The sequence below is a fragment of the Oncorhynchus keta genome, chromosome 35, assembly GCF_023373465.1.
Source record: "Oncorhynchus keta strain PuntledgeMale-10-30-2019 chromosome 35, Oket_V2, whole genome shotgun sequence".
In the NCBI taxonomy this organism is placed as follows: Eukaryota; Metazoa; Chordata; class Actinopteri; order Salmoniformes; family Salmonidae; genus Oncorhynchus; species Oncorhynchus keta.
The window spans coordinates 78,266,522-78,280,150 of NC_068455.1; the positions used below are offsets into that span (position 1 = coordinate 78,266,522).

General features: G+C 42.4%; 1 long non-coding RNA gene and 5 other non-coding genes across 6 annotated transcripts; all 6 read left to right on the top strand.

Moving 5' to 3' along the window:
• On the top strand, positions 1-3,137 carry LOC127916302 (uncharacterized). Its single transcript, XR_008094296.1, has 7 exons — positions 1-133; positions 311-373; positions 839-872; positions 1,357-1,409; positions 1,833-1,880; positions 2,255-2,299; positions 3,010-3,137. It is a non-coding gene; the product is annotated as an uncharacterized LOC127916302 (long non-coding RNA).
• On the top strand, positions 169-238 carry LOC118369324 (small nucleolar RNA SNORD31). The gene has a single exon (XR_004822564.1). It is a non-coding gene; the product is annotated as a small nucleolar RNA SNORD31 (small nucleolar RNA).
• LOC127916434 (small nucleolar RNA SNORD31) lies at positions 630-699 on the top strand. Its single transcript, XR_008094997.1, has one exon. It is a non-coding gene; the product is annotated as a small nucleolar RNA SNORD31 (small nucleolar RNA).
• LOC127916437 (small nucleolar RNA SNORD31) lies at positions 1,463-1,532 on the top strand. The gene has a single exon (XR_008095000.1). It is a non-coding gene; the product is annotated as a small nucleolar RNA SNORD31 (small nucleolar RNA).
• LOC127916438 (small nucleolar RNA SNORD31) lies at positions 2,866-2,937 on the top strand. The gene has a single exon (XR_008095001.1). It is a non-coding gene; the product is annotated as a small nucleolar RNA SNORD31 (small nucleolar RNA).
• Positions 3,138-12,675: 9,538 nt separating the features above from the next.
• LOC127916433 (small nucleolar RNA SNORD30) lies at positions 12,676-12,747 on the top strand. Its single transcript, XR_008094996.1, has one exon. It is a non-coding gene; the product is annotated as a small nucleolar RNA SNORD30 (small nucleolar RNA).
• Positions 12,748-13,629: the final 882 nt, after the last annotated feature.

The following is a 13,629-nucleotide window of genomic DNA, read 5'->3' on the forward strand; positions in this document are numbered from 1 at the left end:
TAGCAACTCAAGACAAAAAAGCCGTCTTCAATGTAGTGCTGTTCGACATCTGTATTTTGACTCTACTCCTTCAGGTCCTGATGGTGGTACCAGACTGGTCACTAGAAGATGCCTGTTACTGAACTACCTCAAGGTGTGTGTGATCGACTTTACTTCTGTCCTTTATCATGTAGAAGTGATGATTTCCTGTTACCGCCCCAGTCTGATGTTAAGCTGACTGATTGGTTACTGAACTGATCTATAGAGATGGGGCTACTTTTCTGTACTGCATTTTATCACATTAATACAGATAGAAAATCTCCTCTTTCAGGTCCTGACTGTTGTACCAGACTGGCCACTAGCAGGAAGCTCTTTGCTGTGACAGTGAATGAAGGTGTGTAATTCAAGTTATTGTGAGTAGAAGTGTAGCACAACCAGCTGGCAGATTATTTCACTTGTCAACTGCAATCTATGCTGCTTCCTGATGTTCAGACAATGACTGCAGCAGTCTGTCCACTCCTGGCTGAACACAAGGCACGACATGAGGAAGTAGAATCAGCCACTTCTAGTGTGGTGGGAAAATGGACCAAGACGATTCAAGGACCAGACTGAATAATAGATTAATAATGGTGCCGTGCCACCTGTTGGTTAGTAGAAGTGATGATTTCACATTACCGCCCCAGTCTGATGTTAAGCTGACTGATTGGTTACTGAACTGATCTACTCTGGCAGTGTGTTCTGGCCCTGGGAACCCGGAGGGGTCCCTAAGATTAGTTAATGCTGTGCTGTTGACTGGTCTAATGTCTGACCACTAGTTCTTACAATATCACTTAATAATCCCTCAACTCTCCTCCCCCAGTTGATGTCCTTGTGGGTCTGCAGTCTTCAGGAAGGTGTGTATGATTTGTTTTTACAGCATCTTCACTCACTGACACTGCACCTCTTGAACTTGCTACAAACTCATCCTACTCATTAACATCACTGAGGGAACTACAACTCCCATGAAAGCTTTGCTACAGCACACACCCACCAAATGGAACATTCTGTAATGCTGTATGTGATGAGCTCGCACAGTAGTTCGTTAGCTTATGTCCGGTGTTCTGTGGCTGGCATCAATCCAGGTTTCCCATCGGTCCTCCTGTGGGTCGGGCAGACACTGACAAGCCTGCTCTCTGGTGCAATGGGCAGGGGTAAGGTGGGCTGCCTGCCTGGAGGGAGGGTGTCTGGGTGGGGAGCTTGGAGCCAGACCTTGGACCACTGGCTGGATGGCTACAATGACTGAAACCAAGTCTGATCTCATTTCAGAATGCTCTGCATATAGTCTGCAGTACCTAATGTACTTCTGCATAATGTTTAATTGGGGATCTGTTCTTCCAGGTCTTGACTGTTCCAGCCTGGCCACTGGAGAACTGTTGCTGTACGACCTCAAGGTGTGTAAGGATCAACTTTCACTTGATCTGTTGCCATTAACTGTCCTTTATCATGTAGAAGTGATGATTTCCTGTTACCGCCCCAGTCTGATGTTAAGCTGACTGATTGGTTACTGAACTGATCTATACTCTAGAGCAGTGTTTCACAATCCTGGTTCTTGGGACTTAGATGTAAGGCTTTGTTTAGACTGACAGCTCAATTCTGATCTTTCACTTTTTAGTTTTGAATAATCAGACCCTAATGTTGGTGAAACTCTGGTTTCTGAAATACTCTGGGAATACCGCTTAAGCCCAGTTCTTAGGGGAAACACTTGTTGACAGTTTTGGGTCCCCAAGATTAGAATACACTGCTATAGACTGATCTCATGTCTGACTACAAGGTCTTACAATGTCACTTCATGCTTTCCTACTTTCTCCCTCTAGGTTTCTGCCCCTCTGGTTGAGGTCCTGGTGTCTGCAGGGTTTGGAAAGGTGTGACTTTAGACGGAATCTTAACACTCCTTCCACATGAAGCATTCTGGAATGTTGTAAATGATGCAGTCATTTCCACTGACAGTCTGTTGTCAGATCTGTGTTCTGGGGCTGGATCAAGGTCTGGTCTCCCATCGGTCCTCCTGTGGGTTGGGCAGACACTGACAAGCCTGCTCTTGTTGCTGGGGCAGGGGTAAGGTGGGCTGCCTGCCTGGAGGGAGGGTGTCTGGGTGGGGGCTTGACCCCAGACCCTGGACCGCTGGGTGGCTACAATGACTGAACTAGTGTTCTGATCTGGTTTCAGAATGTTCTGGATGTAGTCTAGTAATCTAAGATGGGGATTATTTGGTTTTAAAACTGTTCTGTTTCTTTAGATCTGGTTGGCTGCTGAAGTGTTGCTGTGCTGATGGAGTGGGAAGGTGTGTAGTGTTATTATAATACACTGAGTATAGAGGATATTAACACCTTCCTAATATTGAGTTTACCCTCAGAACAGCCTGTTGTCTACAAGGGGTCTGTAAGCGTTCCACAGGGATGTTGGCCCGGGACACAACTGTGGTTCGGCATTGGAGTTTAGTTAGCTGGATGTCCTTTGGGTGGTGGACCAGTGTTGATACACATGAGAAACTGTTGGGCTTGACAAACCCAGCAGTGTTTCAGTTGATACAAACCGTTGTGCCTGGCAGCTGTCATACCTCATTCAAAGGATCTTAAATCCTTTGTCTTGTCCATTCACCCTCTGAGTGGTACACAATCCATGTTTTGTGGTTTAAAAACCATTTGAACCTGTCTGTATCTACACTGATTTAACCAGTGACTTCAATAAGGGCTCCCTTTCACCTGGTCAGGTTAATGTATTGACCACTCAGTGGATATGTGTTGTAATGGAAAAGGGGGCAGATCAATATTAGGAAGATGTTAATGTTCTGTTGAATGTTCCTCTTGGATCATCACACTGACCCATGCAATGTGTTCTACACTACAGACTGACGTGATGAGTCATCATTACCGCCCCAGTCTGATGTAACTCTGAATGATTGGTTCATCTCTGATCAAGTCATCTCATACCTTGTGTATTAGTCCCTACAGTATCACCAGGGTTTAATTCTCACACTATTTTCCCCTCTAGCTCTCCTGTTTTACACCGGCAAGACCTCTTACACTCCTGATTGGTCAGCAAGGGAAGTGGGGGAAACCAGGCCAAGTCAATTCAACCTCACGACTGTGTTTTGATGTATGAATAAATCTACAAATGAATGCTCGTCCTATTTTTCTTTCTTGGTGGTAGTTGTTTAATCTGGCCATTTTTAATGAACCGTGTGGTGTTCTGATTTCAATACTGAACAATGATGTCAATCATCGACGCTATTCAAGGTTTTAAACCTGCACATTTGACGGTGACTGACTTCTCACTGGCTATAGGAACTGATTTAAGGCAATTCTTTGTTTTTTAAAATATGTTGTGAGCACAATTGTTAGTCATGTAGTAAGCTCTACCACAATGGGATAGACATTGAATAAATTAATATATGCCATTTAGCTGACGCTTTTATCCAAAGCGACTTACAGTCACGTGCATACATTTTACGTATGGGTGGTCCCGGAGTCCAGACCCACTACCCTGGCGTTACAAGCGCCATGCTCTACCAACTGAGCCACAGAAGGACCCCAGGAATTAAGCTACGGCGCTACCAATACCACTACAGATGGTGGATAAAGTGTTTACTCGGGCCTTTACCATTGGGCCGAAAAGAGAATTGCGGTATGTAACTGCATGGTTATGAATGACAGCAATGCCGGTTCCAACTATTACTATGGTGGCAGGGATAGGTTTTTGTGATCAGCGAGAGAACGAGGGTTAAAGGCGCTACGTGGTCAATTTGTTTGCGTTGGTCAGAAGGATTTACGGTGATTTCGTGGAGCACTGCAGAGCTGTTAAGGAAGTGAGTTAGTACAGGCCCTACCGTCAACCAATCGTATTAATGTGAACTGTTAGTGGCAAAGAATTTGGGCTCTGAAAAGGTAATTCAGTGTTAGCTCATGAGTTTCCCGGACACAGATTGAGCCCAATCCGGGACTGCATTTACATTAGAATTCTGGCGAAAAAAGCCGTATAAATGACGCAAATATTAATTTCTGAAGTTGCTTTGCTCAGTGTTTTCAGATATATGTTGTCAAATGTTACTGTGGAATAGTGAAGTATAATTACAAGCATTTCATGGTTTGGTCAATTTTGGGGTTTTTGTTTGTTCACCTGCCTCTTGAGGCTCGCCCCCAAACAATCTGGAAGATGGTAGAGAAAGTGACTTAATTGTTTACTCCAAGTGTAACTCACAGTGCTTTGCTTTATCTTGGTCAGGTCGTAGTTGTAAAATGAGACCTTGTTCTCAACTGGTTAAATAAGGTGTTCTCAACTAGCCTACCTGGTTAAATAAAGGTGTTCTCAACTAGCCTACCTGGTTAAATAAAGGTGTTCTCAACTAGCCTACCTGGTTAAATAAAGGTGTTCTCAACGAGCCTACCTACCTGGTTAAATAAAGGTGTTCAAACTAGCCCACCTGGTTAAATAAAGGTGTTCTCAAGGTGTTCTACTAGCCCACCTGGTTAAATAAAAAATTAAAAAAGAAATCTTGATTCAGTTAATTTGCATGGCAAATAGGGACTTTGCAATTAATTGCAACTCATCTGATCACTCATAACATTCTGCAGTATTTGCAAATTGCCATCATACAAACTGAGGCAGCAGACATTGAAAATTAATATTTGTGTCATTGTCAACTTTTGGCCAGGCCTGTACAGTTAATATTGTGCGCCGTGCAGTACTGGTCTGCGTCACACCATCCATATGGCACCGATCACATGCTCCTGTCAATCATAAATTGGCTTTTTAGGAGATTCCACATTTTCTGAGATCAATAAACATGACCGTTATAACAGGTGCTTTTAATTTGAGTACAAATGTTTCAATTCTGTGACGTTAGCTGATCCCAGAAAAAGGTTTAAGCCTGCGTTTACCTTATTTTCAGACCTTATTTTCAGTGTTGATGTAAAAACATTTCCCCAGAGCATTTGTCCAACAAACCATGGCAGTTTGTGCCTAACAAGATGCCATTACTATTACTCTCTCTAGCAGCTGGGTCTGGTCTACCTAGTTAATTGAATACTACACATTGTTCAGAGAATGGTAGTCTCGCTTTTGCCATCCGTCTCAAACCTCATTGTGTGATGTATTGTCTCCACCTTCTTGCCCTTTGTGCTGTTGTCTGTGCCCATAATGTTTGTACCATGTTTGGTGCTGCTACCATGTTTTGCTACCATGCTGTGTTATGTGTTGCTTCCTTGCTATGTTGTCTTTAGGCCTCTCTTTATCAAATCACAATCACATGTATTTATATAGCCCTTCGTACATCAGCTGATATCTCAATGTGCTGTACAGAAACCCAGCCTAAAACCCCAAACAGCAAGCAATGCAGGGTGTAGAAGCACGTTGTGTTGTCTCTCTTGTGGTGATTGTGTGTTTTGACCAATATATTGTATTTTTGTTTTAGTCCCAGGCCCCGTCCCCTGCAGGAGGCCTTTTGGTAGGCGTCATTGCATATAAGAAATTGTTCTTAACTAACTTAGTTAATTATGTTAATTTAAAAAAGAGAAACCTAAGCACTTTTCAACATCTTTCCTCTTCCAGTTCTTGATACAATACCTGTATGTCTCTAGTGGTGAACTGGGATAGTGCAGCAGAACACCACTGGATACAATACCTGTATGTCTCTAGTGGTGAACTGGGATAGTGTAGCAGAACACCACTGGATACAATACCTGTATGTCTCTAGTGGTGAACTGGGATAGTGTAGCAGAACACCACTGGATACAATACCTGTATGTCTCTAGTGGTGAACTGGGATAGTGCAGCAGAACACTGGATACAATACCTGTATGTCTCTAGTGGTGAACTGGGATAGTGCAGCAGAACACTGGATACAATACCTGTATGTCTCTAGTGGTGAACTGGGATAGTGCAGCAGAACACTGATACAATACCTGCCATGTCTCTAGTGGTGAACTGGGATAGTGCAGCAGAACACCACTGGATACAATACCTGTATGTCTCTAGTGGTGAACTGGGATAGTGTAGCAGAACACCACTGGATACAATACCTGTATGTCTCTAGTGGTGAACTGGGATAGTGCAGCAGAACACTGGATAGAATACCTGTATGTCTCTAGTGGTGAACTGGGATAGTGCAGCAGAACACTGGATACAATACCTGTATGTCTCTAGTGGTGAACTGGGATAGTGCAGCAGAACACTGGATAGAATACCTGTATGTCTCTAGTGGTGAACTGGGATAGTGCAGCAGAACACTGGATACAATACCTGTATGTCTCTAGTGGTGAACTGGGATAGTGCAGCAGAACACCACTGGATACAATAAATCAAATCAAATCAAATCAAATTTTATTTGTCACAAACACATGGTTAGCAGATGTTAAATGCGAGTGTAGCGAAATGCTTGTGCTTCTAGTTCCGACAATGCAGTGATAACCAACAAGTAATCTAACTAACAATTCCAAAACTAATCTTATACACTAAGGGAAGAAATACCTGTGATGTACAGAGCAGCTCTATGAGTGCAGTACAGTAGATGGTACTGGGATGAGTGTGTAGACAAAGTAAACAAAGTGGCATAGTTAAAGTACCTGTATATCTCTAGTGGTGAACTGGGATAGTGCAGCAGAACACTGGATAGAATACCTGTATGTCTCTAGTGGTGAACTGGGATAGTGCAGCAGAACACTGGATACAATACCTGTATGTCTCTAGTGGTGAACTGGGATAGTGCAGCAGATTGCGACAGTCCTATAATTTCGGACATACAGTGGTTCGGCCAAATTTGATCAGGAATTAAGACTATTAGTGTATGCGACAATGTATATAAAAAATAGGATTATTGGTATAAAATTCCTTTAATTACTCAGATGGATGGTATTTTCTGTGGCATTCAAAAGGTCTTCGTCTGACATTGGACATGGTGTCAAACAACCTTTCACCTGACTGATGCATCCTTTCCTTAAAGGAAAATTCCACCCCAAAACTGTCTTTTTGTATTTGCAAAATGCATCATATGAGGATTCATGTATATTGAAAGTTCCAAATCTTGAGAACCTGATTGTTCATAAGCGAAACATTTTGGGACGATGTCACAATGGACTAATGAAGCAAATACCAGAAGATGGTTTTTGGATGGCGTTGTCCTTCAACTGGTTTCTAGAACTCCCTGGAAAACTGTATTTTATGATGTTTTTCTGTAGTCATGAAATTAAAACCTTTTCAAGACATTAAGTCAAACTGTTACACACCAACACTGACCATGGTGGGGTGACTGAATTTAAGATACAGAATTTGGTGGAGGACTGAATCTAATATACAGTTATACACCAACACTAACCATGGTGGGGTGACTGAATTTAATATACAGTTATACACCAACACTAACCATGGTGGAGTGACTGAATTTAATATACAGTTATACACCAACACTAACCATGGTGGGGTGACTGAATTTAATATACAGTTATACACCAACACTAACCATGGTGGAGTGACTGAATTTAATATACAGTTACACACCAACACTAACCATGGTGGGGTGACTGAATTTAATATACAGTTACACACCAACACTAACCATGGTGGGGTGACTGAATTTAATATACAGTTATACACCAACACTAACCATGGTGGGGTGACTGAATTTAATATACAGTTACACCAACACTAACCATGGTGGGGTGACTGAATTTAATATACAGTTACACCAACACTAAACATGGTGGGGTGACTGAATTAATATACAGTTATACACCAACACTAACCATGGTGGGGTGACTGAATTTAATATACAGTTATACACCAACACTAAACATGGTGGGGTGACTGACATTATACACCAACACTAACCATGGTGGGGTGAGAATTTAAGATACAGTTACACACCAACAACTATGGTTCATGGTGGGGTGACTGAATTTAATATACAGTTATACACCAACACTAACCATGGTGGGGTGACTGTTAATATAGAGTTATACACCAACACTAATATACTGAATTTAATATAGAGTTATACACCAACACTAACCATGGTGGGGTGACTGTTAATATAGAGTTATACACCAACACTAAATATACAGTTATACACCAACACTAACCATGGTGGGGTGACTGAAGTTAATATAGAGTTATACACCAACACTAACCATGGTGGGGTGACTGAATTTAATATAGAGTTATACACCAACACTAACCATGGTGGGGTGACTGAAGTTAATATAGAGTTATACACCAACACTAACCATGGTGGGGTGAGAATTAATATAGAGTTATACACCAACACTAACCATGGTGGGGTGACTGAATAATATAGAGTTATACACCAACACTAACCATGGTTGACTGAATTTAAATAGAGTTATACACCAACACTAACCATGGTGGGGTGACTGAATTTAATATAGAGTTATACACCAACACTAACCATGGTGGGGTGACTGAATTTAATATAGAGTTATACACCAACACTAACCATGGTGGGGTGACTGAAGTTAATATAGAGTTATACACCAACACTAACCATGGTGGGGTGACTGAATTTAATATAGAGTTATACACCAACACTAACCATGGTGGGGTGACTGAATTTAATATAGAGTTATACACCAACACTAACCATGGTGGGGTGACTGAAGTTAATATAGAGTTATACACCAACACTAACCATGGTGGGGTGACTGAAGTTAATATAGAGTTATACACCAACACTAACCATGGTGGGGTGACTGAAGTTAAAGTTAGTTATACACCAACACTAACCATGGTGGGGTGACTGAAGTTAATATAGAGTTATACACCAACACTAACCATGGTGGGGTGACTGAAGTTAATATAGAGTTATACACCAACACTAACCATGGTGGGGTGACTGAAGTTAATATAGAGTTATACACCAACACTAACCTGTGACTGAATCTTAATATACAGTTATACACCAACACTAACCATTGGGGTGACTGAAGTTAATATACAGTTATACACCAACACTCCTGGACTTACAGTTATACACCAACACTAACCATGGTGGAGTGACTGAATTTAATATACAGTTATACACCAACACTAACCATGGTGGGGTGACTGGAATACACCAACACTAACCCTGAATTTAATATACAGTGACACACCAACACTAACCATGGTGGGGTGACTGAAATACAGTTATACACCAACACTAACCATGGTTGGGTGACTGAATTTAATATCAGTTATACACCAACACTAACCTGGGAGGACTACAGGAAACCAACCATGGTGGGGGTGACCCTACAGTCCATGGTGGGGTGACTATGTTATACACCAACACTAACCATGGTGGAGTGACTGAATTTAATATAAGTTTACACAACACTAGTCATGGTGTGACTGAATTTAATATACAGTTAAACCAATTAACCCCTGAATGTAATATAGTCCTGGACTGGAAACCAATTAACCCCTAGTCCTGGACTTGAAACCAGACTGACTGGAAACCAATTAACCCTAGTCCTGGACTTGAAAACCACCAACCCTAGTCCTGGAAACCAATTAACCCTAGTCCTGGACTGGAAACCAATTAACCCTAGTCCTGGTATCCAGACTGAAACCAATTAACCCTGGTCCTGTGAAAACCACCAACCCAGACTGGAAACCAATTAACCCTGGTCCTGGTACCAGACTGAAACCAATTAACCCTGGTCTTGGTACCCAGACTGAAACCAATTAACCCTAGTCCTGGTATCCAGACTGGAAACCAATTAACCTGGTACCCAGAGTCCTGGTACCCAGACTGGAAACCAATCCTGGTACCCAGACTGGTCTGGTACCCAGACTGAAACCAATTAACCCTGGTACCCAGACTGGAAACCAATTAACCCTGGTCCTGAAACTTCCCTAAAACTAGCATTATAGAAGTGATTATGTTGTCAGCTAACATCCCACAGAGCGGAGGTTGAGAAACACTGAAGCTTCTTCAGATGCGTTTTATTAATGCAACACCCAGGATGTTAATCTGCAGTGAAGACGCGTGCAGCGATGTCATCCAGTAGCCAGTCTACTCCGGTCAGTAGGTTCTCTCCTGTCACAGCACTGCAGCCGATGATACACCAGTGGTGGGTCTTAATGTCATCCAGACCCAGGGCCTACACACACACACACACACACACACACACACACACACACACACACACACACACACACACAGTAATAATATGAATACAAGTATTAGACATGAAATCAAAGTTATCAAACAATGTTTTTCCAACCCACTGATGACAAAAACACAGAAATTGTGTGGGAGTCTGTGTGTGTGTGTCTGTGTGTATAGGGGGGTACTGTGTTCTCTCAGGTGTGAAACATTACAGTTTGGACATTGTAAAGGATATGGTCACATGTCAAATGTTAGCAGACGAGAAGAATGATATTGAAGAATCTGTGAATGGAAAATGTTGCATCTGTGGTGGGGATCATACTCCGGACTTCCCTGAGTGCCCTGTTAGGGTGAAGGAGGTCAAGGTGTCAAAGATCAGGGCTGCTCAGCGGGTCTCCTATGTGGAGGCTGTGAAGAGAGTCAAAGGAGCAAGAGGCAACAGTGTTGAAGATATAGCAGGGGATGCAATGCAACCAGTTGTTAGTGTTTTAAGAATTTGGTATTTTATTAAGATCCCCATAAGCTGTTGCAAAAACAGCAGCTACTCTTCCTTGGGTTCACACAAAACATAATACAGAATGACATAATACAGAACATCATTAGACAAGAACAGCTCAGTGACAGAACTACATACATTTAAAAAAAGACACACATAGCCAGTTGATCTGGATAAACTCATTGTGAATGTGGATATTGTGGCATTTATAGCCACAGTGATTAATTGTACAGGACAAGTGTCCAAGAAGCTGGATATCATATCTTTTGCATCCGAGAAGATTTTGAAGAAGCACGATAACAAGGACTTATGTCACCAGGAAATGTCCTTTCCTCACAGGAGGCTTCTGGGGATGTGTTGGACCTGATTAGAATGAGGTTTTTACAGAGAAGCAGGTTGATTTTATTTAGTTAATTTCTTTGTTGGTAGTTTTTATGATATTTTATTTTTACCCAAATGTTTTACTTTTTTGGGATCCGTATTATCCACCGGACAGTAGGTGGCCGGAATGCACATTTAATTGTTGCGAACGCCATTATACCATAGAAGAAGAAGGGAGAGCGACACAACAGCTGGTCACTCGTGGATTTTCATTCAGGTGAGAGAGTTGTTGGAGTTTCTCCTCCGTGTGTTTAAACTTTCATTTACTCTTTTCAAGATGCCGATGACTTCAGAGAATATGCATCTCAGGTAAGCTGCATATTACTGAAATGTCTGCCATGCATGGTACAATGACTCACATTTGCGGCAGGAAAACGATGCAAGCGAGCGTTAGTTTGCCAACTGGCCAGTTTGGTGGTTTTTGTTATCACCTGCTTTACCACGTGTCATGTTGATGTTAGCTAGTAGGCTAGGTCCCCAGTTATTAGTGACTGCACCATCACTCTCTTACCGAATCAGCGTTTGAAGAATAAACTTCTTTACCAGATTCTGAGTAGCATTTGGCCCCTGATTCGACTGTCGTTGCTGCGCTAATGGCACCCTATTCTCAATAGTCTACTAATCCCTAAGTATGTCTTTCTGTGCACTTGGCAAACGGTCATGGATTCACAGCTAAATGGGGAAGTGCCCTTTGGGGTGGACGTTCAGGATGTGGTAACTGACTCATAAGTGACTGTCTGTAAATGATGATCCTCAAAGACAAGAATATGTCGGATAAATATATATATTTTTTGTGAAGGTAATCTTTGATCTGGTGGGCTCTATTTAAGAACCTTCTATCCTCTCATAGAAGCCAAACCATAACTAATGTTATTTTGTGATTCCTTCTATAGAATACCTGATTCCAGACCACAAGACTGATGCGCTTTGTGAAAATCCAGGTTGGTGAAATGTTAAAACACTGACATCATTTGAAATAGTACCCCACTTCCCTTTATAGTGCCCTACCTTAGACCAGGACCCGTGTACTATAAAGGGAATAGGGGGTGACTTTGGATGCAGACTCTTTCACCTTTTGGTTGGCCAACTGTACAAGATGGCTTCTTGGAATGACTGTTTAGTTTCTATGGCTACCGGGATGTGCTACAGTCCTAAATGATGATGTCCCAATGATGAACTATGAGTGACTGTAGCTCAGCAGTTGGTTTGATTCCTCAAACCACTAATAAATCAGGGTTTGGGGGTGCTGTGGTCCGACATGAACTATTACACAGACTGCTGCACTGTATATAGTGCAGCAGTTGGTCATCGATTCCTCAATCTGTCATAAAGGCTACATATGTTGTGTCTAACCCCCTCCCTTGTGCCCTCAGTAATAAGGTCTCCCGAATAACATCGCTTCTCTGCAACCACACAAACCTTTTTTAGAATCTTGTTTGTCTGAATTTCTGTTGGTGTTAATGGGACTGTCTTGTTGCAGGCTAGTTTAGGGTCCATTTTGTCTTTACAGTTGGCATTGAAGCAAGATGGCTCCAACATGCAGGTAAGGATTGAAATTGGTTTTAAAAATAGTGTCCTTGAAGTGGTAGCTTGTCATTGTGTTGATATTTACACAGCATTGTTAACTTTTACTTGTTTAGCTTAACGTGACATGTTTTAGCTCTACCAACGTTCTGCTGAACATGATGAATATTCTCTTTGGAATCTCGTTCGTCTGAACTCCTGTTGAGAAAAGGAATAGCTGACTTCAGCAGAGGGCTACGTAACCTGTCATAAAGGCTACATATGTTGTGTCTAACCCCCTCCTTGTGCCCTCCTCATATCTGGTCCCCACCCAGACTGTAACCTGAAGCTTATGTCTTCCTAGGTTCTTCTGTATGTGGCTGAACAGGGAGCCGTGATGCCAACTAGACTGGTGAGTTTTGGTTAATGAGTACGTTCTGTAATTGTTATGGGTAATCTAGTCCTTGTATCTTAACCATAGCCTCTGCCTTAGCCCCAAGCTATAACCCGTCTCGTGTAAACTCACCGCAAACCAGAGGGAACTGTTGATGTTTGGTAGTCGTGGTGACTCTGGCTCCTAGTGATGACACCCGCACGCGTCTTACGCCCGCTGACGACAGAACCTGCGTGTGGACCCATCAAGTGCTGCTAGGGGCAACAAGGGTACAGCTGGCTGGAGTTACCAACTGTCTGATGGGACCAGAGACTCACACAAAATAGCATTTAGCTCTGCATTGTTGATCCAAAATGGCTGCTATTAGATTTATTATGGAGTAGCAGCACAAGGGACTGGGGTGGATGGGCCACCGGGATACGCCAGTTCATATTTTCTGTGGCTGATTTCATTTACTTCCAAATAACTGGTAGTCCTGATGCAGTACAGGGCCCTTGTCAGCACCTTCCCCTTTGTCTCTCAGTGTGGTAGTGCTGGTCTTGGGTCTTTTAGATAGCTGTGGGACAGCAACTCAAGACAAAAAAGCCGTCTTCAATGTAGTGCTGTTCAACATCTGTATTTTGACTCTACTCCTTCAGGTCCTGATGGTGGTACCAGACTGGTCACTAGAAGATGCCTGTTACTGAACTACCTCAAGGTGTGTGTGATCGACTTTACTTCTGTCCTTGTATCATG